This window comes from Lontra canadensis, unplaced genomic scaffold, assembly GCF_010015895.1.
Source record: "Lontra canadensis isolate GAN:19392208 unplaced genomic scaffold, GSC_riverotter_1.0 scaffold49, whole genome shotgun sequence".
Lineage (NCBI taxonomy): Eukaryota > Metazoa > Chordata > Mammalia > Carnivora > Mustelidae > Lontra > Lontra canadensis.
Window position 1 is genome coordinate 141,296 of NW_022631043.1, and position 21,936 is coordinate 163,231.

At 61.8% G+C, this 21,936-nt stretch overlaps 1 long non-coding RNA gene across 1 annotated transcript; it reads left to right on the top strand.

Annotated features, from left to right (window-relative positions):
* Positions 1-17,930: 17,930 nt before the first annotated feature.
* LOC116876983 lies at positions 17,931-21,511 on the top strand. Its single transcript, XR_004384504.1, has 3 exons — positions 17,931-17,958; positions 18,386-18,473; positions 21,412-21,511. It is a non-coding gene; the product is annotated as an uncharacterized LOC116876983 (long non-coding RNA).
* Positions 21,512-21,936: the final 425 nt, after the last annotated feature.

The following is a 21,936-nucleotide window of genomic DNA, read 5'->3' on the forward strand; positions in this document are numbered from 1 at the left end:
CCTGAGAGCTCTCCTGTCGCCAGGGCTCAGCCCCCACGGAGGCCCAGGGCTTCCGCCTAGTGGTCTTCTCCAGCACGGAGCAAGGCAAGATCCCCACTGGGAGGGGACCCTGACAAGTCCCGGGTCATAGCTGTGTTCTCCCCAAGTCTGTTTCCTCATCAGCAAAATGAGAAAACCGCCACTAATATAAATCCACTGGTGGGTTCAAGAACTGAGAGACGACGGCCACCTGTGTCCTGCGGGTGGCTGGCCTCACTGGCCTCTGTGGGCTTTCAAGGTCCCTGAGAGAGGGAGAGCGAGCGTGAGCGGGCTCAAACCCCTGAACCAGCTGGGGTTCAAGAAGAACCAGGCCCAGTGGGGGCGGACAACGAGCCATTGGTCACAGGGAGTTGGCTTGCTCAGATGTGGGCCAGACCGCTGCAGGATTTCATCTCCCTCCGCTGTGGCTCAGCTCCACAATTAGGGCCCGTCTACTGATGGAGCCAGGCCCACCCTGGTGACTTCGGTGATCATCCTGATGTCGAGTCAAGTGATGATGGGCTCTGGTCACACCTGCAAAAGGCCTTCTGAGCAATACCTACCTTCGGGTTTGATTGAATGCCGGGGGACAGGTCCCTAGCGAGGCTAATGTGTACAACTGACCGTCAGGAATGCCGCAGTTGTGGCCAGAGGCTAGTGACCTACCCAGCACAGGTCTGATGAGGGAACAGAAGGCCAGCTGAGGACAAAGCAGAAGCTGACACCTCCCTTCCCTCCACCCCGCCATGGGACATATGTGACATTCCTCAGGCACTCCCTGCTGCCCTAAAGGGAAAACAAATAGCTAACTTGTAGCGATCACAATCCTGCAAGACCCTCGCGATTTACAAGGAAGAAGCTTTCTTACCCATAGCCTAAGTCCAGGACCCATAGCTCAGTCCCTGGAGCCCTAACATCGCCCTCCCGCCCACAAAACCGAGGGAGGCTGAGGCGGAGGGACACGTGAATAAAGCTGAATTTCTTCTAACCCTGAGCGTCACTGTCAAGGACGTGTGAGAGCAGGCGTGTGACGTTTCTCCAGGAAGCTCCCAACAGTCTTCCCGTTAGTGCCTCATTAGAGGGAAAACCAGCGTGGCCGGACAAGAGCCAGGCCCCCAGTACCCCGAGAGTCTTCGTTAGCGTGTGACAGTCCTTCTGGGCACCCCTCTGTCCTCGCCTCCCCAGCTGCCGACTATAGAACCAGCCGCTCCATGGGTCGCGGAGCAGCAGCTCTTTCTGCCTCCCCGGGGCCTGGCCCTGCACGTACTCTTTTTCACCAAAGACGCCTCAGGGATTCTTTCTTGGCGGTCAGCTCCGCACTCCACCCCACTGAACCTCTCCTGTACCCCCAAACCACATCAGGTCCTCCCCCCCCCCCGCTCTGTGGGGTGCTGGGCCAGAGGGGGCGGGGAGGGCAGGTGCGGAAGCCGAGCACAGCCCAACCCGGTGCCCTCCCCGCTAGAGCCTCGCCAGAGCCTCGCTCTGCAGGGTCCGGGGGAGGACAGGTCCCTGCCCGGCTGAGGACACCCTGGGAGGCAGGAAGCAAGTGGGAGGCAGAAAGAGCCACCGGCCAAGAGGAAATATCACCTCCATGCAGAGAGGGCTGGTGGCCCTGAGCAAGGCGCTCCCTGGTGAAAAGGCGGCCTCCTCCCTATTCTTCCCTTTTATTTCTTTTAAATAATGGAAGCTCTGACAAGAATGGGGAAAGGAAACCGACAGGAACAGGAGGCTGGGGCCCCACGGTGACGCCTGAGAGCGGCAGTGATCTCTCCCGGAGAAGCACTACGGCTTACATCAAAAGCTGAAAGCTATAGGTGCCTTTTTCTTCTCCGTAATAACAAGTTGCTCCCTGCAACCGCACGACAGGCTATCAAGCACTTCGAGTGGCTGGGGACACAGCTCTGAGTCTTTGTGTCCTCAGAGAAAAGACGGAGGCCGAGGGCAGGGCAGGGGTTGGTGGGGGTGGGGGCGCCCAGACCCAGCCCCTGGCCGGGACAGGGTGTGCCCCGCACAGGCCTTGCTTGCCCCTCCCCATCCTGCCAACCCATTATCACAGATGACCCAGCCTCCTCTCTTGACTGGGGAAACTGAGGCACAGGGAGGGGCCGTGCTTGCCTCACCTCCGGGTTCAGAGCTGGGACTGGAGACGGGGTGTCCGGAAGCCCCGCGGGGGCCCACCCTGCAGATCCAGCTTGCTGCGGGGCTCTGAGCCGGGGGCAAGTGGGCTCAAGCCCCAGGGCTGCCTTTTCTCTAAAATCAAGTCCGCCCACGGAGGGGGCGTGAGGGTCAGAGGGCAGCGGGCCCAGGTTGGGGGAGAGGCTCGGAGCTGCTGAGACGTGGTCTCACGTGTCCCCTTAACGTGCTGTTGAGGGTGAGCCCTCAGCCTCGCAGGTTAAGCAAAGCTGTAAGTCCCCGCCCCAGGGACGGGCTTGGGAAGGCGGCTGAGCCCGCGCGAGGCGGCGGCCGTAACGAAGAGGACGGACTGAACGGCTGCTCTTCTGTCCCAGGAGCACGTGGCTGGGACCTGAGCTCCGCTGCCCATTCAGACCGTCCAAGCGCCCTGCCGCCTCCAGGCCGCTGTCCATGTCTGCTGGAGAAGCCAGAGGAATGGCAAGGAGATGGCCAGGCAGACCACAGCCTTTGGCCCAGAGAGGCCCCGGGAAGAGCCTCGTCCCTGCCGCCCCACCCGGGAGAACGCAGCCAGAGGCCCACGCCCAGCGGCGTGTGGGAAGGCAGGGGCGGGGTGGGGGGGGGTTCTGGGGACGGCCAGAGGGCAGAAGGCCGCACGGAAAATTGTTTGGGATGATGCGAACTTCACCTGGCCCCAGGGAGATCTGGTCTCTGTCCTCGGCTGTGTGTGTGGTGGGGGGTGGGTGTCATCGTGGAGCCCGGGGACATCCCGAGCCCAGCGTCCTGTTTCCCCGGGGCTCTGGGCCACACGGTGTCAGCTCGGGCTCCCCAGGGGCTGGAGACGGAGGTCGGCCACGCAGGAAGACGACCAGGTCAGCGTGACGGGAGCCGGACCAAGACCCTGGACGGCGAGGCGGGGGCTTCCCCGGCCGACAGCACTCGTGCGAGCTGGCACTTCGGGCCGGGAGAGCGCGCGCTGCTCGCGACTCCACGGGGAGAGGGCGGTGCGGACCCTGCTGGGCCCTGCCCGCGCCGCTGCCCCTGGCTGAGGGCGGTCTGCGTCCTTTCCTTGCGATGAGCCTAACCGGGAGCCTGACCGCTCTCGTGAGTTCTGGGAGCCCGTGGAGCGAATCGGCGGACCCCGCGGGGTCTCGGGGACCCCAGACTCTGCAGCTGGTCTCAGAGGTAAGGGTGGACTTGAGAACGTTCCCAGGTGATACAGCCTCACAGATGACGGGGACTCTTGCTAGTCCGTAAGCGACTTTTACCTCCAGGGGGTTTAGCGTTATCGTAGAAATTTAACAGACTCAAACCCAGAATGTGACCATGTTTGTCCAGAATTTGCATGTGCACCGCCGTATTTCAGGCCTTTTCCCAGTGCAGAGGATCGGGCCGATAGGAGTAAGGGACAAGCTCACGGCGCCGGCATGTGTCTACCGGGGCCGCCGGCGTGGACATGTGACGTTAGGTAGAAACCATATGAAATTTTGTGTATAGTAATGGAACATTGGAGAGAGCTTAAGAATCACCATATTCTTTAGCCTAATTTATTGAATTTATAATAATTTTTAAGTATTTGGAAATTACACAAAGTCTGGAAAAGTAGATTCCCTGTAGAATATATTGACTATGGATGTAGCATAAAGTTTCGGAGATGTCAGCCGGACCGGACTTACTTTCAAGTCCCCTTCAGGCGGCTGCACACGTGTGGCGCTGCTGAGTGTCCCTTAGACTCTGAAGGGAAAACTGGGTTGGGGGTTGGTAATTCGGAGCTCCGGCACTCAGGTAAAGACCGGAGTGGCTTCCGAGCCCTTGGTCCCGGCTGCAGCCCCCAGCACGGCGGAGCTCCCTCCAAGGGGGCTTCCATCTCTGTGCTCAGAGCTCCGGGTCCCTTGAGTGACTGGGGAACACCTCCAGCCGCCCTCTCCTGCCCCCCGATGCCTCCCACCGTCTGACCCCCGTTCTGCCCCCTTAGGATCCACCCTCCTCCTCCTCTTCCTTTCAGTGTGGCCTTTTTGGGGACGTCTCCAGGTCTCCGTTGTCTTGTCTCTATCACTCTCTGTCTCTGTCTGTCTCTTCCTTGTGACTTCCTTAAGCCTTCCTGGCAGGCTTGTCCATGACAAGCCCCAGGACAATCTCCATCAGGACCAGCTTCTCCATGAGAGACTCCCTGAGGGCAGGTTCCCCCAGGAAGGCTCCCCTAGGACCAGTTCCCCTAGAATGGGTTCCCTAGGAGGGCTCCCCAAGGACAGGCTCCTCCCAAGAGACTCCCTAGGAGGGCTTCCCTACAATGGGATCCCTTCCACAGTCCCACCCTCCCAACCTAGAAACTGAGGCACAGGGAGGGGCAAGGAAATGCCCAAGACTGTAGTGAACCAGCCAGACTCCTGCTCCCCATGTCCATGGCCTGGAAGATGGTGGAAATCATGGCCTCGCTGAAGGGATGTTCCCGAGCCCACATCCTCACTGACTCTGCCTCTGGGGGGGCTTGCTTGGAAGACGCTCTTCTCCCCAGCAGCAAAGGACATGGTGGGGGCTGAGTTGGCAGTGGCTCTGCTGGGGGCCTCTGATGGTCCCCATGACTGCCTTCTGCTGCCTGGGGCCGGCCCTGCCCCCACTGCCCCTGATTCCGGACCCAGCCTGGAACCCCTCGACCGGCCCTGCACCCCCGAGCGCCCCCTACCCACACTGCGGGGGTCCCAGCCAGCACTCTGCTTTCCACCAGCTGGCTTCCTCTAGGAAGGAGGCCAGGCACCCCCAGCCCCCAGCTCCTGGCTCTGGAGGCCCCAAATGACCCTCAGGCAGGGCTTTCCTCCATAACGCAGCCCCGGAGCCAGTCCAGCCACCTGGGGAGATGGGAGACTGAGGTCCCGAGGGCAGGGAGTCACCAGGTAAACCAAACAGTCTGCTTCAGGGCTTGGTCCACCTTGGGCCCACCTCTCAGCAGAGCGAAAGCAGAAGGGCAGGGAGCAAGCCTTCCTTCCTGGGCTCCATCCTCTGTCTTCCCACCTTCGTGCCCTTCACTGCCCCATGGGGGACCCCTGCCCACTAAACCCCTACCCCTCTTAGCCACCCCAAACCCAGCGCGCCCGGATGGCCGATAGAACCAGTGCTGAATCCAGGCCTCCCCAGGGATCCAGCTGAGAATCCAGCTAAGCGCCCTTAGGCCACGCTGCCACAGCTGGCCCCCGAGGGGGGTGGCCTTTCCAGAAGCAAAAGCCACTGGTAGGGTGGGGTTTGTTCCCCTGAAACCCCCCAGAGCCCTCCACCACTGCAGGCAAGTACCATTCTTTTCTCTTCACTGAGGCTACACCCTTGGGCCCGCAGGCCTGAGACCCCCTGCACAGTGACCCCCAAGTCCCAGCTGGGAGCCTAGGAAGGGCCAGGACACCCCCACCCCAGCACCCAGACCCTGCCCGTCCTCCCTACCCAGACTTCCCCCCCAGGGCAAGCTGGCTTAGGTCCCCTGTTCCTTCCATAACTACTAACCCTGTGCCACTAACAGCCACTAACTCTGTGCCAGCCTCAGCCAGCGCCCCCACGCCACCCAGAGCCCTCCCCCTGGAGCCTCCATGCTGCCCAGAGCCCCCACGCCACCTGCCATCCAGAGCTGCAGCACGTGCCAGGCACCTGCCTCTCCCCAGAGGCCAGCACCCTCCGTGGATGCAGGCTCAGGGCCTGAGATGACATTTCCTTTCTTCTGTTTTGTTTCTTCTGGAGTTTCGGCTCTGCTCACAGGCACCACTGACTTCTGCCCTCGGAGGCACGTGGTCCTACACGACAGACCCATGGCATCTGCTTCTGTGTCCCCTTTGTGCTGATATCTTTTCCAGAGACCCTCGTCCTAGAATACAAAGATCTTTAAGAAACAGAACTGCTGACCAGGAAGGCCCAGCTCCCCAGGTGTCTCCCACCGCCTCTGCATGGAGGCCCAGCTCCAGCCCCGCCCCTGTCCCCTGTCCCAGTGCTGCTGGGGGGTGCCCCGCTATTGCCTACATCCCCCTTTTGCAGACTTCCCTGGCATCCTTGTCCCCCTCCTCCCACCCCTGCCTCTCTGTCTCTACCTCTGCTTCCTTCTCTCTCTCCAGCCTCCTCTGGCCCCTCCCGTCCTGCCAGCCACTGTGTCCTTCCAGAATCCCTTAGAAGCAAACCTCCTCTCCCATTCTCTCCCATTGGCCCTTGCCCTCTCCCTGGCTCTCCCCACCTGTCTCCCGCTGCCTACCTCTGTCCGTCTGGAACTGCTCCAGAAGACCTCCTCCCTCTGACCTGCCTCTTTATAAGAGTCCTGGACCTTGGGCAGAGGTCCCTCCCATCCCCGAGTGACCTACAAGCACAGCCTGCTTGGCTCAGCCCTGGAAAGGGCTGGGGGTGCCAGGTGTCCCTCTCTGAGTCCTTCCCCTGTCCATGGCTGGGCCCCGAGTAAGGTTCTGACCCGTGGCCACAGCTAGGTTCCCGCCACTGTCCCATCTCTGAGCCACAGCCCCATACAGAACAGGGCAAGCCTTGGCTCAGGGTGCCCAAAGGAGGGGAGGCTGGCTTAGAGGCCGTTCCCCGGGGGTGGCAGCAACCTGAGGAGGGAGTGAGGACCTGACTGCGGGAGTAAGCAAATGGCTCCACAGGGAGGGTTGGATGGGGACCTCCAAGGCTCTCTGGGACGCCACCTGGCTTGCTTGTCTGGATGTCTCACAGGGAAGCACCAAGCTGCCTGGGAGACCCCCACCTGCACCTGCCTGCTGGACTTCTATTCATCCTCCAAAGCCCTGCTCTCTCTTGCCCTCCCCTCCACGGCCACCACTGTCCTGACGCCCTTGGTGTCACCTCTGTGGACCCTCCCTGTCCTGGCACCTGCTTGGTGCTCTCTGAAGATAGAGACCGCCGTGCCAGCCCCGTGCGCCCCTCTTTGCCCTTCTGTGGGAGGCCGCCCCTCCTCGGAGGGCCCAGGGCTCCCGCATTGCTGCGGCTGGCTCGTCTGGCGTCTCCCGTGGCAGGAGTCTGGGCTGTGAAGGAGGCTATTTTTAGCCTCTGTTATCCCCGTAATTATCTTGTCTCTGTTTTGCCCTGTGCTTGGTACGGATCTGCCAGAAAATGTCAGTCTGCCTTCACACTCGGGGGAAACGGGGACGAGGGGGACCCCCACCTTGGAGTGGGTGGGTGCTGGCCGTGCTGCTCTAATTATAACCCCTGGGAGGTGGGGGGAGTGAGGCTCTGCTCTAGCCACTAAAGGTGACGCTGGCCCTGCCTGACAGAGGCCAGGAGGTCCTTACAGGAAATTCTGACACACCCCAGCCCGAGGGAATCAGGGCTGGGACGGCAGCTGGGCATTGCAGACTGTAGGCACCCCCACCCCACGCCCTGCCACACTCAAAACAGGGCCTGTCCCGTGTGAGGTGTGCTAAAGCCGTCTGTACGATGAGTTCTTGCCGGTGAGAGTTCAGACCTGGCCTTGGGGGGCAGACACGGCTTTCCTCTGATGCCTGGAGGAAACAAGAGCTTGGAGGCCGCTCAGACCCCCCCATCTCCTGGCGTCTGTCCTTGGCAGGACCTCTGTGTTCCTGCTGTTCCTCGAAGCCTCCGAAGAGACCCTCGCTGGGTTTGCTCCTTCGAGCGGCAAAGTCACTGCTGTGCGGGGCTCCCCGTCGGGAGGAGATGGGACGTGGCCACGGCGGCCTGGGGCTGGGATCCCGAGTCCTTCCTTGGGCTGGAGACAGGCACCTGCGGGAACAGAGGCACAGAAGGACCCTTCCCCGTGGCTGTGCAGGAGGACACGCGGCCCAGGGGCTGGGGCTGGGGCCCCCCTTGGACTCGAGATCTTGGCCTCCAGACCTCAACGCTTCCCCTGGGGTCAGCTGACACCTCTGGGTCCCCCTGGCCGGCCTTCAAGGTCCTCCCAAGTCCATCCGTCCACGCTTACTTCTCCCTGCGCGCTCCTGTTTTGAAGTTGTTCTTCATGTGGAGTCCCTGCGTCTCTTCTCCCCATCCCAGCCTCCAGGTGTTGCCATGGGAACCAGGCTGTGGCACCGGAGGCATCCCTGATGGATGAGCCTCCGGACCACCTGTGTGCGTGTGCGTGTGCGTGTGCGGGTGTGTGCATGCGTGTATGTGTGCATGTGTGTGTACACGTGTGTGGGCCTGTTTGTGCACGCGTGTGTGGTGGGTATGTGCGCACATGGGACAGGTGTGCATGTGTGTGCATTTGTGTGTACATGTGTGCGTGTCAGGTGTGCGTGCGTGTGCGGTGGGGGCAGGTGTGTATTAGGGCAGCGAGGACAGGGGCTGACGAGGGCCCCTGGGGTCTGTGGTCTGGAGCAGGGGGTGCAGAAGGGCGGCAGTGGTGGGAAAGTCACCCCACGTCCCCCCCTGCCTCCCCAGCAGGGGTGTGACCCCATCACTGCCGTGGTCCTGCTCCTCACCGCCCTGGCCCAGCCTGGCTGACATCGGCCTGGGAACTGGGACCCAGAATGGTTCCCAGTGGCTTCCCTTCCCCCCAGGGCCCCGAGGGAGGCCCTGTCCTTCTGTCTGTCCTCTGACTCTAGGGCAGGGGGCAGAGGCTGGATCCCCTCCTCTCCCTGGGGCGGCTTTGGGAGCTGAGTTAGAGCTGGCCTCAGCCCCCCCGCAGTGACACAGGTACCCCGAACTGCAGGCCCTGCAGCCTCACTGGGCACAAGTCCTTGCCGTCCCCGGGCCTCCTCCTCCCCCTTGCCATCCCCGTCTCTGCAATGGCACCAGTGGGGGGCATCGCCAGAGCCCTCCGCTGCTCCTGGGACCCAGACCACAGAGGACAGAGGGGAGCTGAGGGGAGAGGGGCCCCTGGGAAGGCTGCTGCGGCACTGATCTCAGTGCTGCAGTGCTGACAGTGGCCTCCCTGTCGCCTGTCCTCGGCCTCCGCCCACCTGGGAGCTCCGTGCCAGGAGTCCTGATGAGCCGCGTGAGTGGGAGAGGAGAGCCGCAGGGCCGGCCTTCTGCCAGCTTCCTCGCTCCTCCCTTCCTGCAGTCTCCCCACTCCCCGACCCCCCTACCAGCCCAGCCAGTGGGACTGGGTGCCTGGGGAGGGGATGCAGGCTCGGGGATGGGGGTCTGACCCACATCAGGGCCCTGTGCTCCAGGAGAGCAGGCTTCCAAGGCAGGGCTGTGTCCCCCCATCATGACCTGCTCCCCTGACACCTGACCAAGGACCATCCTGAGGCTCACACCTGCTTGAGGACTTTCCCTCTCCCCCTCCCCCAGGATACTTACTGTGCCAGCTCATGCTTTGGATATATTGGGTTAAAAAATGCATTATTAGGGGCGCCTGGGTGGCTCAGTAGGTTAAACCCTCTGCCTTTGGCTCAGGTCATGATCTCAGGGTCCTGGGATCGAGCCCCGCATCGGGCTCTCTGCTTAGCAGGGAGCCTGCTTCCCCCTGTCTCTGCCTGCCTCTCTGCCTACTTGTGATCTCTCTCTGTCAAATAAATAAATAAAATCTTTAAAAAATTAAAAAAAAACCCCGAATCATTAAAATGAATTTTTCTATTTTTTATGGTGGCTACTAGAAAATTTTCAGTCACATTGGCAGCTCACGCTCGTTTTGTTGCGGGGGCCGGCAGTGCGCCGTGGGGACGGACAGGGGCTGGTTTGCTAAGCCTGACCACTTGCTGGGTGACGGGACGAGTCCACGGGTCACTGTCAGCCGGCCAGGGAACCCTGGGATCCCAGAGGCCTCCGTCCCACCTCTGAGAAGGCCAGAACCGCTGCACAGGTGTTTTCTAGAACTCTGAGACCCCAAGCAATTATTGCCAGCAATGATCCCAGGACACCATGGGGGAGTAGCCTTGCCTGAAGCCCCCCCAACTAGCTGGTGACCCCTTAGTCCAAAGAGGTGTCCCCCTTGTGTGTACACAAGGGGTCCAGAAAGGGGAGAGGCACCTGCAGGGGTCTCTGGGCCCAGCCCACAGAGAGAGCACTTGCTCACGGCCTCCTCTGTCCCCCAGCCTTGGACACGAGGGCTGGGCGATGATGGCGCCCAGACACCTGTAGGGGAGCTCTGCCACCTGCCCTGGCGGGGAGGGCTTTCGAGCCCTGATGTCTCGGGGCCTGTCCCACCGATGCCAGTCTGTCTCCACCTGGACTTGGCCGTTCAGAATGCCCAGCCTTGGGCCGCCATGGCCACTGTGCCCGGGCCCCGTGGGCCAGCCCCGTCTGTCAGCGGGGACCCCCCCCCCACCCTGCCCTGCCACAGGAAGGGTTGCCACCCTCCCAGGAGACCTCTGAACCACCGTACGGCTGTGCTAGTGGCCAGTCATGGAAACCCATCGCAGGGCAGACCCCGCCTGTCCCCACGCGGAGTCTCAAGCACTGGCCTCGCCCTGTTTCACGCTGGGTCTCAGCATTTCCTCTGCCCAGTCTCTGTGTGTGGCTCTGTCTCACCTGACCTGGTCCTAACGTCTTGCTGGCTTTGACCAAGGCCTGGGGCAGGAGGTAAATGCCAGCTTTGACCCTAGGTGCATTCCATCTTGGGCAGAAAACCATAGCTCATGCTTGCCCTCGCCCACAGCAACCCTGGACCTATTGAACTTCAAGCCTTCCTGGAACCCCAAACAGATAGTAGAAGGAAGGAGGGAAGGAAAGAAGGGAGGAAAGAAGGGAAAGGAGGGAGGGAAATACAGACCAATGTCTGTCATGAATATAGGTGCAAAAATCCTTAAGAAACTAGTAGCAAATAGAATTCAGCGGTGTATGAAACTAACCATATACCGTGACCGAGAGACTTGTTACTGGGGTGCAAGGCTGGCTCAGTATGTGCGAATCAAGCAATGAGGATGTGCCTGGGTGGCTCACTGGGTTAACCATCGACCCTTGATTTTGGCTCAGGTCAGGCATGATCTCAGGGCCGTGAGAACGAACCTTGAATCAGGGTCCGTGCTCAGCAGGGGGTCTGCTTGAGGGTTCTTTCTTCCTCTCCCTGTGCCCCTCTCTCCCCGAAAAAGAGAGAAAGAAAGAAAGAAAGAGAAAGGAAGAAAGAAAAAGGAAAATCAAACAATGTAATTCACCATATTAACAGGTTAAAGAAAATAAATCGCAGGTCATATCACTTGATGCTGAAAAGATAGTTGAGAAAATGTAGCACTCAGGTTATGATAAAAGCTCAGAAAAATGGGAACAGAGGGGAGCTCTTCCAACCTGATACAGAGAGTCCACAGGAAACTTAGGCGTGACATCGCACCAGTGCTGAACGTCCCAACGTTTTCCTTCTAACGTCAGCAATACTGGAAGTTCTAGCCACTGAAATAAGGCAAGAAAACTACATAAAAGATGTACAGAGTGAAACAAAGAAATAACCCTTCCTTCCACCCACCCTCCCTTCCTTCCTTCCTTCCTCTCTTTTTCTCTCATAGTCTCTGGTTTTGGTGCTAGGGTAGCAATCGCTTCATGAAATGAACCCGAGGAGACAAAGAACGGAGCCAAGGAAGGAGGATAACAATGCAACATGATGTAACACAAATAACACTGTCCAATTTGTTTACTCAACAGAGGGAGAGAGAGCCGAGCGCACAAGCAGGCGGAGGGGCAGAGGGAGAGGGAGAAGCCCACTCCCAGCCCAGCTGGGAGCCCGCCGGGGCTCGATCCCCGGCCTCCGGGATCATGGCCTGACTGAAGGCAGATGCCCAACTGACCGAGCGCCCCAGGCGCGCTGAGCTGGTCCCTTCGAAGGTGGCTGCTGGTAGCTGGGGGTCGTTTCAGCCTTGGAGGACTGGCCAAGGACAAAGTGAAGGAATCGTCAAGTGACAGTCAAACGCTGGGGGTTGGAGGGAAACACCCACGTCCTCACCCACCACGGCTCTGCCGTGCTCCCTCTCACAGCTGTCACCTCACGCTGCCTCCGAGGTGGTCCTCGAGGGAGCGACCACGCCTTTCCGCAGAGGTCCTACCGGCCGGGACTCGCGGGCTGTTGTGATGAATGATGCGGCGTCACCGCGCCCACGCGTGTTAGTGGCGCCGGTGCCCCTGCGCTTGGCCTCCGGGACAACCACGTGCCGGAGCGCCGAGGATCTGACCCCAGGGCCCACGGGAAGCCCAGGCAGGGTGGTCGCCCGTCGTCTGCATCGTCGCTGTCCTGAGTGCCACCGGCATCTCTGGGGGCGAACGGGGGCCCTGAGGAGGCTTCAGAGGTTCACGGTCAAGTCGGGGGAGAGATCCACACTGGCGGACACAGTGCGAAGGGGGTGTCCTGGCAGTGACAGGGGCATGGTGTCCGCGGAGCCGGCGAGGGCAGGGTGGGCTGGGGGGGGGGGGGGCAGGGGGTCCCCGGGGGCGCGGGGGGGGGGGGGGGGGGGGGGGGGGGGGAGAACAGGGTCTCCAAGGACCCGCGGTGAGCAGTACTGCCTCTGCAGACCTGCCGGCGGCCTTCTCCCATACACGCCCTGCTCTTCCCCACTGAGGCCTGCTTGGTCCGAAGTGGCCGCACGGCTGTCCCCAGAGCCCCTCTCCTGAACCTTCAGGCTTGCTGCCCGTTCCTCGCCAACGCAGAGTAAGCAGTCCCTGGGTGGGGTTGACAGGACAACGCTTGTCTCCAGCGGATGCAGAACCATTCACCCCTTTTGCCACTGCGAAGTGACCGTTGCTGTTTGGTGATGTGATGGTTGGAGGTAAAGCAGCCATATTGGAGACAAGAGGGAGGGGAAAAAAATCCCGCATTAAGAAGGCAGGAGGCGTCCGTATCCTTGGCGGGGCATGGGGTTTGCAAACCAGGGCTGGGCTGCCCGCTCTGGACTGATAGGAGAGGAAGATGCACTTGTTTGAGCCACTACTGCTGGGCCGGAGTTAACTTTAGCTGGCTGGAATTCTAACTGGGGCAGACACAGTCGGTGCCCACTGCCATCCCGCTCAGCCCACGTGTGACCCTTGCTATCGTGGCTGGCCACTCTGCCTGGCTGCTTTTAAGCTTCTCTCCTTCCTTGCTCCAGGCTACCTCCAAAGGGCAGGGGCTGGCCGCAGCCATGGTTGGGAGGTGCAGAGCCCTCTGGGCCCCTGGAGGGAGCCCCCAGCTGGCCATGCCCTCAGAGTGCCCCAGCCCCACACCGAGCAGAAGGCTAGCAGCTGGCCTGTGGCCAAGGCCAGGCCTAGCCCCCAGTCCCAGCTCTGACATGTGGGCAGGGGGCACTAGGGAAGAGCAGGGCAGGGCTAAGGCTGGCCTAGCTGACAGGGTGCAGCCACCAGGGCCTACCTGACACAGCTGGCCATGGCTTGCGGTGGGGGGATGGGGGGGGCTGTCGGTGGAGCCGGAGGCAGGGGGGAGGAGGGAGGGAGTGGGGGAAGGAGGAAGCAGGGGGGAGGCAGGGAGGTCTTGGAAGCTGGGCCCTGAGCCCATCGCGGGCCCCGAACACTCCCGCTGCCCGCTGCTCCTGCTCATTTACTCTCTCACTCATTCATTCACTCAACACACACTCTCGGAGCCTCACAGTGTTGCCAGAAAACTAGGACAAATTCTGTGTTATTCCAGGCTTCTCGAAATCTCCTGTGAGAGAGAGAGCGCTGAATGGGGCCAGACTGCACAGAAGGACGTTGCAGCCAGTGGGCAAAGAAATCATCGTGGGGGCGCCGCTTCGAGCCGCAGCCGGGAAAGTCGTCGGAGAGGACGGCCGCTGGGCTCTGTGCCCGGCGTGTTCTGTTCCCTCCCTCCACTCGCTGGGCTGTGCTGGGCTCCCAGTCCTTCTGCCTCAAGCATCTCCTTCCCTGGCCCCTCCCTGCTGCCAGCCCTCCTAGGGGGTGCCCTGAGGATCCGCACCCCACTCCCCTCCAGGCGGCCTCACTTTTCTGCTGTCTTTCTCCTGCTGCTCCCGCCCCAGTGTGGTCAGCGGTCAGCGGTCAGGGTCCTTTTACACGGAGATGCTCAGTCAACCTTCATCACAGCCCTAGGCAGCAGGAGCTGCTCTACAGGAAACCGAGGCCCAGAGAGCCTCAGTAATCTGCCCAAGGCCACACAGCACATGGGGGAGGACCAGATCTGAGCCCAGGCTTGCAGCAGGAGGGGTCCTTTGGGACCAGGCCACAGTCGGGCTGACTACAGGAGGTGTGAGCCTTGGTCCAGGTGGTTTGGCTGTGGGCATCTGGAAGCCCCCACGCCCATGTCCCTCCCCAGCTTCTCCATCCCCGGCCCCCTCCGGCCCTGCTGGACCCTGGAGAATCAGGGTGGAGGAGTGGGGGCAGCTGGGGTCTGTGGGGGTGGGAGCAGTAGCCAACCTGGGAGGAGAGTGTGGGACAGTGTTGCTGAGGCCTTTGGTGGAGCCTGGAAGTCCAGAGTCTGGTGGAGAGCAGACACTGTCTTCTTATCTCCCAGACCCTGCTCCTGCCACTTTGGGACCTCACAGGGCTCCCTGTTACCAAAGGCAAAACCCGAATCCAAAGCCTTGCGTTTAACAAGGATACCAGCCCGCAGCCCCCTGCTGTGTGGGCCACGTGAGCACGCCCCCACCCCCCCACCTCTGCCAAGCTCCCCTTTGCAAATACCTCCTTCCCCTGGGCTCTGCTCTTGCACACCACACCCCTGCCCTGACCCTGGCTGGAGCCTGCTCTGTGCCTTCATAGGCAGTTTCCCATTGTGCGCTGCAATACCTCTCCCTTCCTCGCCAGCTGGCGAACTCCTACCTGTGCTTCAGGCCCCAGCTCAGATGCCCCTTCCTCCAGGAGGCCTGCCCTGATTCTCCCAGGCAGAACTGGACGGTTTCCACGGGGCCCTTGCCCTTTGGAGAGACTGCTTGTGCGTCTGTCTGCCTACCCGGCTTAGCCCCCAGGACACAGCCTGCCTCGGTCACACCTTCTTCCTTTCCCGAGCTGATGGGGGACAGTACGTTCTGGGCTTCAGTTTTCATCTGCTTGAATAAGTGAATGAGTCAGACGGTGACAGCCTGTCGTGGGGAGCCGTGGGCTGTAACAGGACTCAGAGGAGCCTGTCTTTCCCTTCCCACCTCTCCCCCGCCCAGGAAGGGATCCGTCCATCTGACACAGTGCGGTCCCCGCTGCCCTGCCTCCCCGGCTCCCCCAGCCCCCGTGTGGATCTCGGGCAACTTGGGCGGCATGGAGCAGAGTCCTGGTGAGACTGGCGAGCACAGTGGGAGGCCTAGACAGAACCGGCCCCTTGGGACTTGAGCAGCTTGGGCTCCCCGACCCCCCATGTGACCCAAGGGCTCAGGCTGTTCAGGGCAACTCCGGATGGGGGTGCGGGTGCCCCGTGCTGCTCTGTCTGGCTGTAAATCTAGATTTCTCTTCACCGGGTTCTGGGCTTCCAACTCTAGCCATGACAGGTGTGTGCTGGGGAACTGAGGGCAAGGTCAGGGACGTGACCTTGGCCACAACAGGGCCTGTCCTCACCCCTCGGCCCGCTTGCCCCCCCAATCACCCCACACCCCTCCCTGCACCAGGGACCTGACTCCATCTCCCACCCCACCCCTGCCGCTGAGCAGCCACACCGCCTTCTGTCTCCGCTAAGCCTCACTGCTCCAGCTGGGGTCCTCGCCCGACCCCACCCTCGTCCCCTCCCCTGATCCCCACTGCCGCCATTGTCACTCCCCCCAGGATGCCCCACCTGTGTGTGCATCCCTGCCCCTCCTCTCACCATGGTACCCCCAAGAGCACCCAGGTTCCTCTGTCCCTCTCTGCGTCCTTCAAGAAGCCCTCCCGGGCTGCACCAGACTCTGCGCCCACGCTGGGATGAGGGCCTTCTCTTGCTTCCTCAGATCTTTGGTCCCAACCACAGGGCAATGGATGCATCACAACACCCACACTCCCCTGTCTAGAAATTGCCCTTTGAGTCCTGGTCACTGCTTGACTTCCGACCCCAGCTGGGCTGGAGCTTGACAGCTCAGTCCCCAGGGTCCCCTGAGACTTTGTCTCCAGCTAGGCCCTCTGCGAGCTCCTGGGGAAATGGGCCACTCCTGTCCTGAAACCCTCTTCTCCAACTGCAGTCAGGCCTCAGTTTCCCCAGTCCCCGTTTCTTCCTTCTCCAGGACGTGCCCTCCAGGCTGGGCTGAGGGCCTGGGGAAAAGCCTTCGGGGAGCATGAGGCCTTCCCTAGCCACCCCCCCCGACCATGCTGCCAGCCTTGGGGGGCATACCCGTTGAGCACAGGCCTGGGGGCACCAAACCCCTCGGCTGGGGGGGACCCGCCTGTTCCCAGTGCCCCAGTGCCTCCCCACTTCTGCTCAGAACTGCCCCTGGGTGACCACGTCCCTCCAGAGTCACATCACCCCCACGGCCTGAAGGTCTCTCTGGCCCCACCCAATGGTGGCACAGGGGTGCTGAGCCTCTCACAAGTCCCGCCCGACGCACCCCGGGGTCCGCTCCGGCCCCTCTTCTTGTGGAGATCCAGAGGGGTCGTGGGGCTTGGGAAAGCACTTCATGTGACCCTACAGTGCCCCAGAGCCCGGGCAGGGCTGTGTCGGGTGCCCCCCCACCCTATCCCACCAGCCCCACCGGTCCTGTCAGGGAGCAGGGGGGCGTGATGGGCGGCGGAGAGAGAAGCACCCTCCGCCACTCACCGGCCTCCGAGCACAGTCCCTCCTGGCTGCAGCTTCCAACACGCCCACCGAGGTGGTGGCTGCCGGTCCCAGGGGGGTGGGGAGCTTATTCCAGGCTTTCTCTCTACACATGGCTCTGAGATGGGCCCCCAGGTGGAGGCCTCAGGCCAGCTGCCCACAGGCCCCAGGGTCCCCGTTCTCTCCAAGCCAGGGGACCACCTTCCGATGGCACTTACGGTGAAAACCTCCCCAGTGACCCTCTTGTGGGGTCACCCCCCAGGCTCCTTGGGGCCCAATCCTTTGGGACCCCTGCTTCCCGCCCACTGGCCTCACCTTCTGGGCCTCACCCTGAGCTCATCGGAGGAGGAGCGGTCTTTCTCTCTCAACAGGATTTCCTCTGGCCCAACCCCCAGGAAAACTACAGGGATAAACCCTGCTGGTGGCCGGCAGGTCCTGGGGGGGGGGTCAGCCCGAGGCCCCAGGGGGAGGGGACGGCTGGTCTGCCAGGCCAGAGCTGGCTTTCTGTCCCTGATCTGCCCTGGGGGGTGGTGAGGCAGGAGGAGGGTCCCTACACCAGGAAGGGGCTCCGTTTCCCCAGAGGCCCCCTCAAGGGCAGGTGGTTCAGCTCAGCCCCCGAGTGCCCTCTGGTCGCAGTGTGCATGACGGGGGAATGTCAGCGAATACGCCATTGGACAGGTAGCGGCAAGTCTGGACCCATTTTATATTCTCTGCACCTTGGGGTGCATGGTCCTTGGCTGCAGGAGCTGAGAGCACAGCCACCTTGGGTCAGAGACCACTACCCGGTGACCCTGTGAGCCCAAAGCCAGGAATGAACTCAGGCGGGCAGCACCTGTGTGACGGTGCGGGGGACACGCACCCCCAAGGGTCTCCATGGTTCCGGCAGCACAAGCCCAGGTCTCTCCAGAAAAGAGCCCCTGGAGCCCGGCCTGGCTGGCAGCCCTGGGGAGTCCGCCTGGGGTGGTGCAGGTCCTGCCTTCTGGGGTGGCTGCCGTGAGCCAGGGTGGCACCACTGTCCCAAGGCCTGTCTGGGTCAGCGTCCAGCCTGGGGTCCCTCTTGGCCTCGGAGAGCAGAAATCACGGCCTTGTGCACGGTGAGGGCCCAACTGCCCAAGGTGTCAGTTGGAGGACGGAATTCTCAGGCCTGCGTGGCTGTTGGGGACAGGGCCCCCAGGAGAACCTTGGTTCACAGACTCACTTTCTCAGGAGACGAGTCCCCAGTGAGCCCTGGAGACAGGGACTCGTGACTCATAGCGGCGTCTCTTGGAGGTGCCCATAACCAGCTGAGCGGCAGCCCACCAGTCGTAAGTCCCTGGCTGGACCTACCCCTCCGTCCTTCCTGGGTGCTCCCCAGCTCAGTGGGGCACCCTGGCCCCCACGAACCATGTGGCACGAGGCCCCTCGCATCGCCTCTGGCTGGCTTTTCTCGGGACCCTGTGAACTCAGATTTGTCCTCAAACTGTCCCCTGGCGGCTGTTCATCGAGAACACAGCCCGTGTCCACATCCTTTCTCAGAGAACACCTCCTGCACTGTCTGATGGCGGCTGGCCTCCCGCAGGACGCTCGGGGACTTGAGAGGCAGAGTGGCCTTGGGCGCACTGTCTCCCAGGGCCTCAGAGGCCCAAAGGATGCCCTGGTTCGCCCAGAGGGGCTGCGTCCCGCTCTCCCCCACCCCCGACGCCATGAGCCGACATAGGCTGCTCCAAGGCCTGACCCTCCCTGTCTTCTCAGGCTCCCTGGACCTCAGACCTGGGCAGAGTGCCCCGTGCAGCCCTCCCTGCCCCGCTCTGGAGCTGGCCCAGCCCCCTCAGGACCCCAGGTAGTGTCCACTGACCTGTCTTGTCCTTACCTTTGTTCTACCCTGCACTGCCTTCGGTTTTCAGTGGGCATTCTGTCTCCAAAGAGGGTCGGCTGGGCCCGCCACAGATGGGCTGTACCCCAGTGAGGGGGCGTGGGGGCAAAGCCCCCTGAACCCTGCACCCAAGACCGCTTGTAATTTTCCATGAGAATCCTAGGACTTCGGGACTCCACGTGGGATCCTAAGCGGTCTCCCACACCATGGGACAGTCTTTACGAACATGACCTTAACCCCTGCCCGCAGTTTCCTTCCTCTGGTTTTGACCACGCACAGCTTTTTAAAAAAAGATTTATTTATGTATTTGGGAGAGAGAGTGTGCACGTGAGTGTGAGCAGGGGGAGGGACAGAGGGAGAGGGAAAAGCAGACTCTCCACTAAGGGCTCCGTCCCAGGACCCCGAGATCATGACCTGAGCTGAAATCAGGAGTCGGACCCTTAACCAACCGCGCCACCCAGATGCCCCCAAGTCTGGCTTTTTTAAACCCAGGAAGCATATTTGAGTCCTGAGTCGTTCAAGCATCTCTCACTTTTCTGTAGATTAGATTCCCAGCAGCAGGATTCCCAGTCAACTACTGTGTACTCTGGGGGTCTTGGCAGACACCCCTCGGGGCTGTTGTCTTCGGTGACCTTTTAAACAATGTTTATGGGTGAATAACATCTTTCATATGCGTTTCTGGGACGAGCCTGACCCTCATTGCCAAGTTGACTTGCCGGATGCCTGAGCAGTTTTGCAGGCTGCCGCCCCCCCCGCCCCCGCCTCCCTGGGGACCCCCGCAGGGGTGGACGGAGTGGGGGGGCCAGAGCTTGAGGCCTGCAAGCTGAGGGGACCCGGCATGGAGGGGTGTGTGGGCAGCAGGGAGCCAGGTGGTCACTGATCTGGCAGAGGTGGAGGGAGAGGCGGGGTCTTGCAGGAGGAGGGATGACCCGCCCTCGCCCCTCCTCCAGCTGCCTCCCCAGGTGACCTCTGCCCTCTCTGGCGAAAGTATCCACTTTGGGATTTGGTTACCTTGAGCCACCCTAACGTTACCTCTTCGGGTCTACTGTCCCCTTTCTGACTTTGGGGTCTCACCTCACCTTCTCCAGGAAACCCGTCCAGGCTTCTTCCACTGTCCCTGACAGCAGCCCGGCCCCATCCCAGGCTTGGAATGGATGACTATGGCCCTTGTCTTAAGCATGAAGAGGGTTTGGGGGACCAATTTGCAAGAAGGGGGTTCAACATCCAGGGAAAACTGTCTTCTCCAAACACGTCAACACCCAGCCAGAGCCCTTAGCCGGAGCACAGGCCACGGGGGTCTGCGTGTGGACCCGCACCTGTGTGGGAGGCGCCCTCGGGAACAGGTCAGCACAAGTCACGCCAGAGCAAGAGTGGGGTCTACTGGGATCGGGAAGGAGTCGCAGGGGCCCCACTTGAGGGAACAGCCAGCTCAGCCGGGGCGGGGAGGGAAGGGGCTGATGCGGCCCCGAAAGGAACAGGGCACTGGAGTGTCTGAGCGAGAAGTCTGGGTCCGACATTGGGATGTGGGGGATGCCTGGCCGAGGGTGGCTTGGGACAGAGGGCAGGACTGGGCTGAACTTGTCAGTTGTCATACCCTCCAGGCCTGGGGCAGAGGGACCCCCGGACATCTGTCGAGTGAGGGCAGAAAGGTGGCCAGAGGGAAGGAGCAGGGAGACTCACAGGGGCACGAGGTCCCGAGACACAGGTTTGACTCATGAACACCAGACTGGTGCCCATGTCTTCGCTGGCACCGAGCCGGGGCGGGGGGCAAAGAGCCCAGGTGCCCAGGTGCCCGCTGCTCAGGGAGAGGCTGGCCGCTTTCCTCGGCTCGCCGTTGGGTGCATCCACTCGCAGGCACAGACTCATGGGTCTGCGTGCCTTCATTCATCCCCATACACATTGGGGCTTTGGGGTGCAGACCGCCCCCTGCCTCCGGAGGGGAGGGTGCCGGGTGAGGGCTGGTGGGCAAGGGCCAGACGGCCCCCTGGAGGCCGTGTTTTCTGGGAGGCCTGCGGCAGAGGCTGGAAGAGAGGCCAGGGCTCAGGAGAGGTGTGAGGGTCCTTTGGGGGTCCAATGGACAGTTTTGGGGAGCCCCAGGGAGTTGAGGTGAGGGGAGCAGGAGGGAGTCCACAGGATGCCAGAGCCCTAGGGTGGCCATGGTCTCAGAGGTACCCTCTCTCAGAAGAAGAGCCCCCAGGTCAGGGCCTTGAGGGAGGTCTATCTGCAGGCATTTGGGTTACATAGGTCCAGCCCAGAGAGGGTCTGTGGGGCCTCCAGGCGGCCCCTGAGCCCAGCCTGGCAGCATCGGGGGCACCTGGAGGCTTCTTAGAAATGCAGAATCTGGCCTGTCCTGGGCCCTCTGAACGAGAAGGTGCCCCAGACCCAGGCCCCTCGCCATCTCCTCATGCTGGGGAGCCTGGTGGACGGTGGCTGGGTGTGGACGGTCGGAGGGTGGTGAGGGCTGGGGAGGGCTAGGCTGCTATGGGGCACATGACACCTCCCCCCAGCTCAGGCCAGACGCTAAAGCTTCTTTGGCGCCTCTGTCAGGCCCCTGAGCTGTAGTTGTACGGACAGCGGGAAGCAGTGTGCACAGTGGTCACTGCCACACGATCCCAGGACTCGGAATCCCAGAGGGTCTAGGGAGGGGAGCCTGGGGCCTGGTAAGGTGGGAGGGCCTTGGAGGTCAGCTCCAGGTAGGAACCTCATCCCTCCCTCCTTCCCATGTCCCCCGGGGACCCCAGTAAGGTCGGGGTGACTGACTGAGGTGGGGGTCCCCTGATAGTGTTGGGTGACCTGCTGGGGGTACCTGGTAGGGTTGGGGTGACTGACTGAGACAGGGGGCCCCAGTGCGGTCTGGCCCCTCTTGACCAGGTCTGACTGGTCCTACCCTCTGTCCCCACCCCAGGACCTGTGCTCCCAGGAGGTGCCGCTGTCCATGGTTGCTGCTCCTAGCGATGACCCTCACTGTCCCCAGTGGAGGTCCAGCTGCCTGTCACCCACAGAGGAGCAGGAGCAGGACAATGGTGAGCAGGGTGGGCAGGGGGCTGTGGAGAGCAGGAGTCCAGGGCCTTCAAGGGCCTTCTGGGCTGTCTCTGGTCGGCACTGTCCTAGTCCCCCGGGCTTGGAGCGCACCCCTTCCCTCATTTCAGGCCCCTCGGCGTCCACTGTCTGAGCGTCTGCTCTGTGCAGGGCAGGGACACAGGGCCTAGGGCCGCACCGAGGGTGCCGGGGTCTCACGTCTTCTGGGGGTGGAGTCAGCTCGTTTGCACCTGACAGAAACTTCTAGAAAGGCAGGGTCTCTGGAGCCTTACCCAGTGGTCAAGGTTTGCTTTGGAGCCTCGCTCTGCCCGCCTGCGGCCACGCGAAGGGCCACAGCTGGCCCTGTACCTACGAAGTCAGGGTCACAGCCCTGCGGGTGCAGGTACAGGAG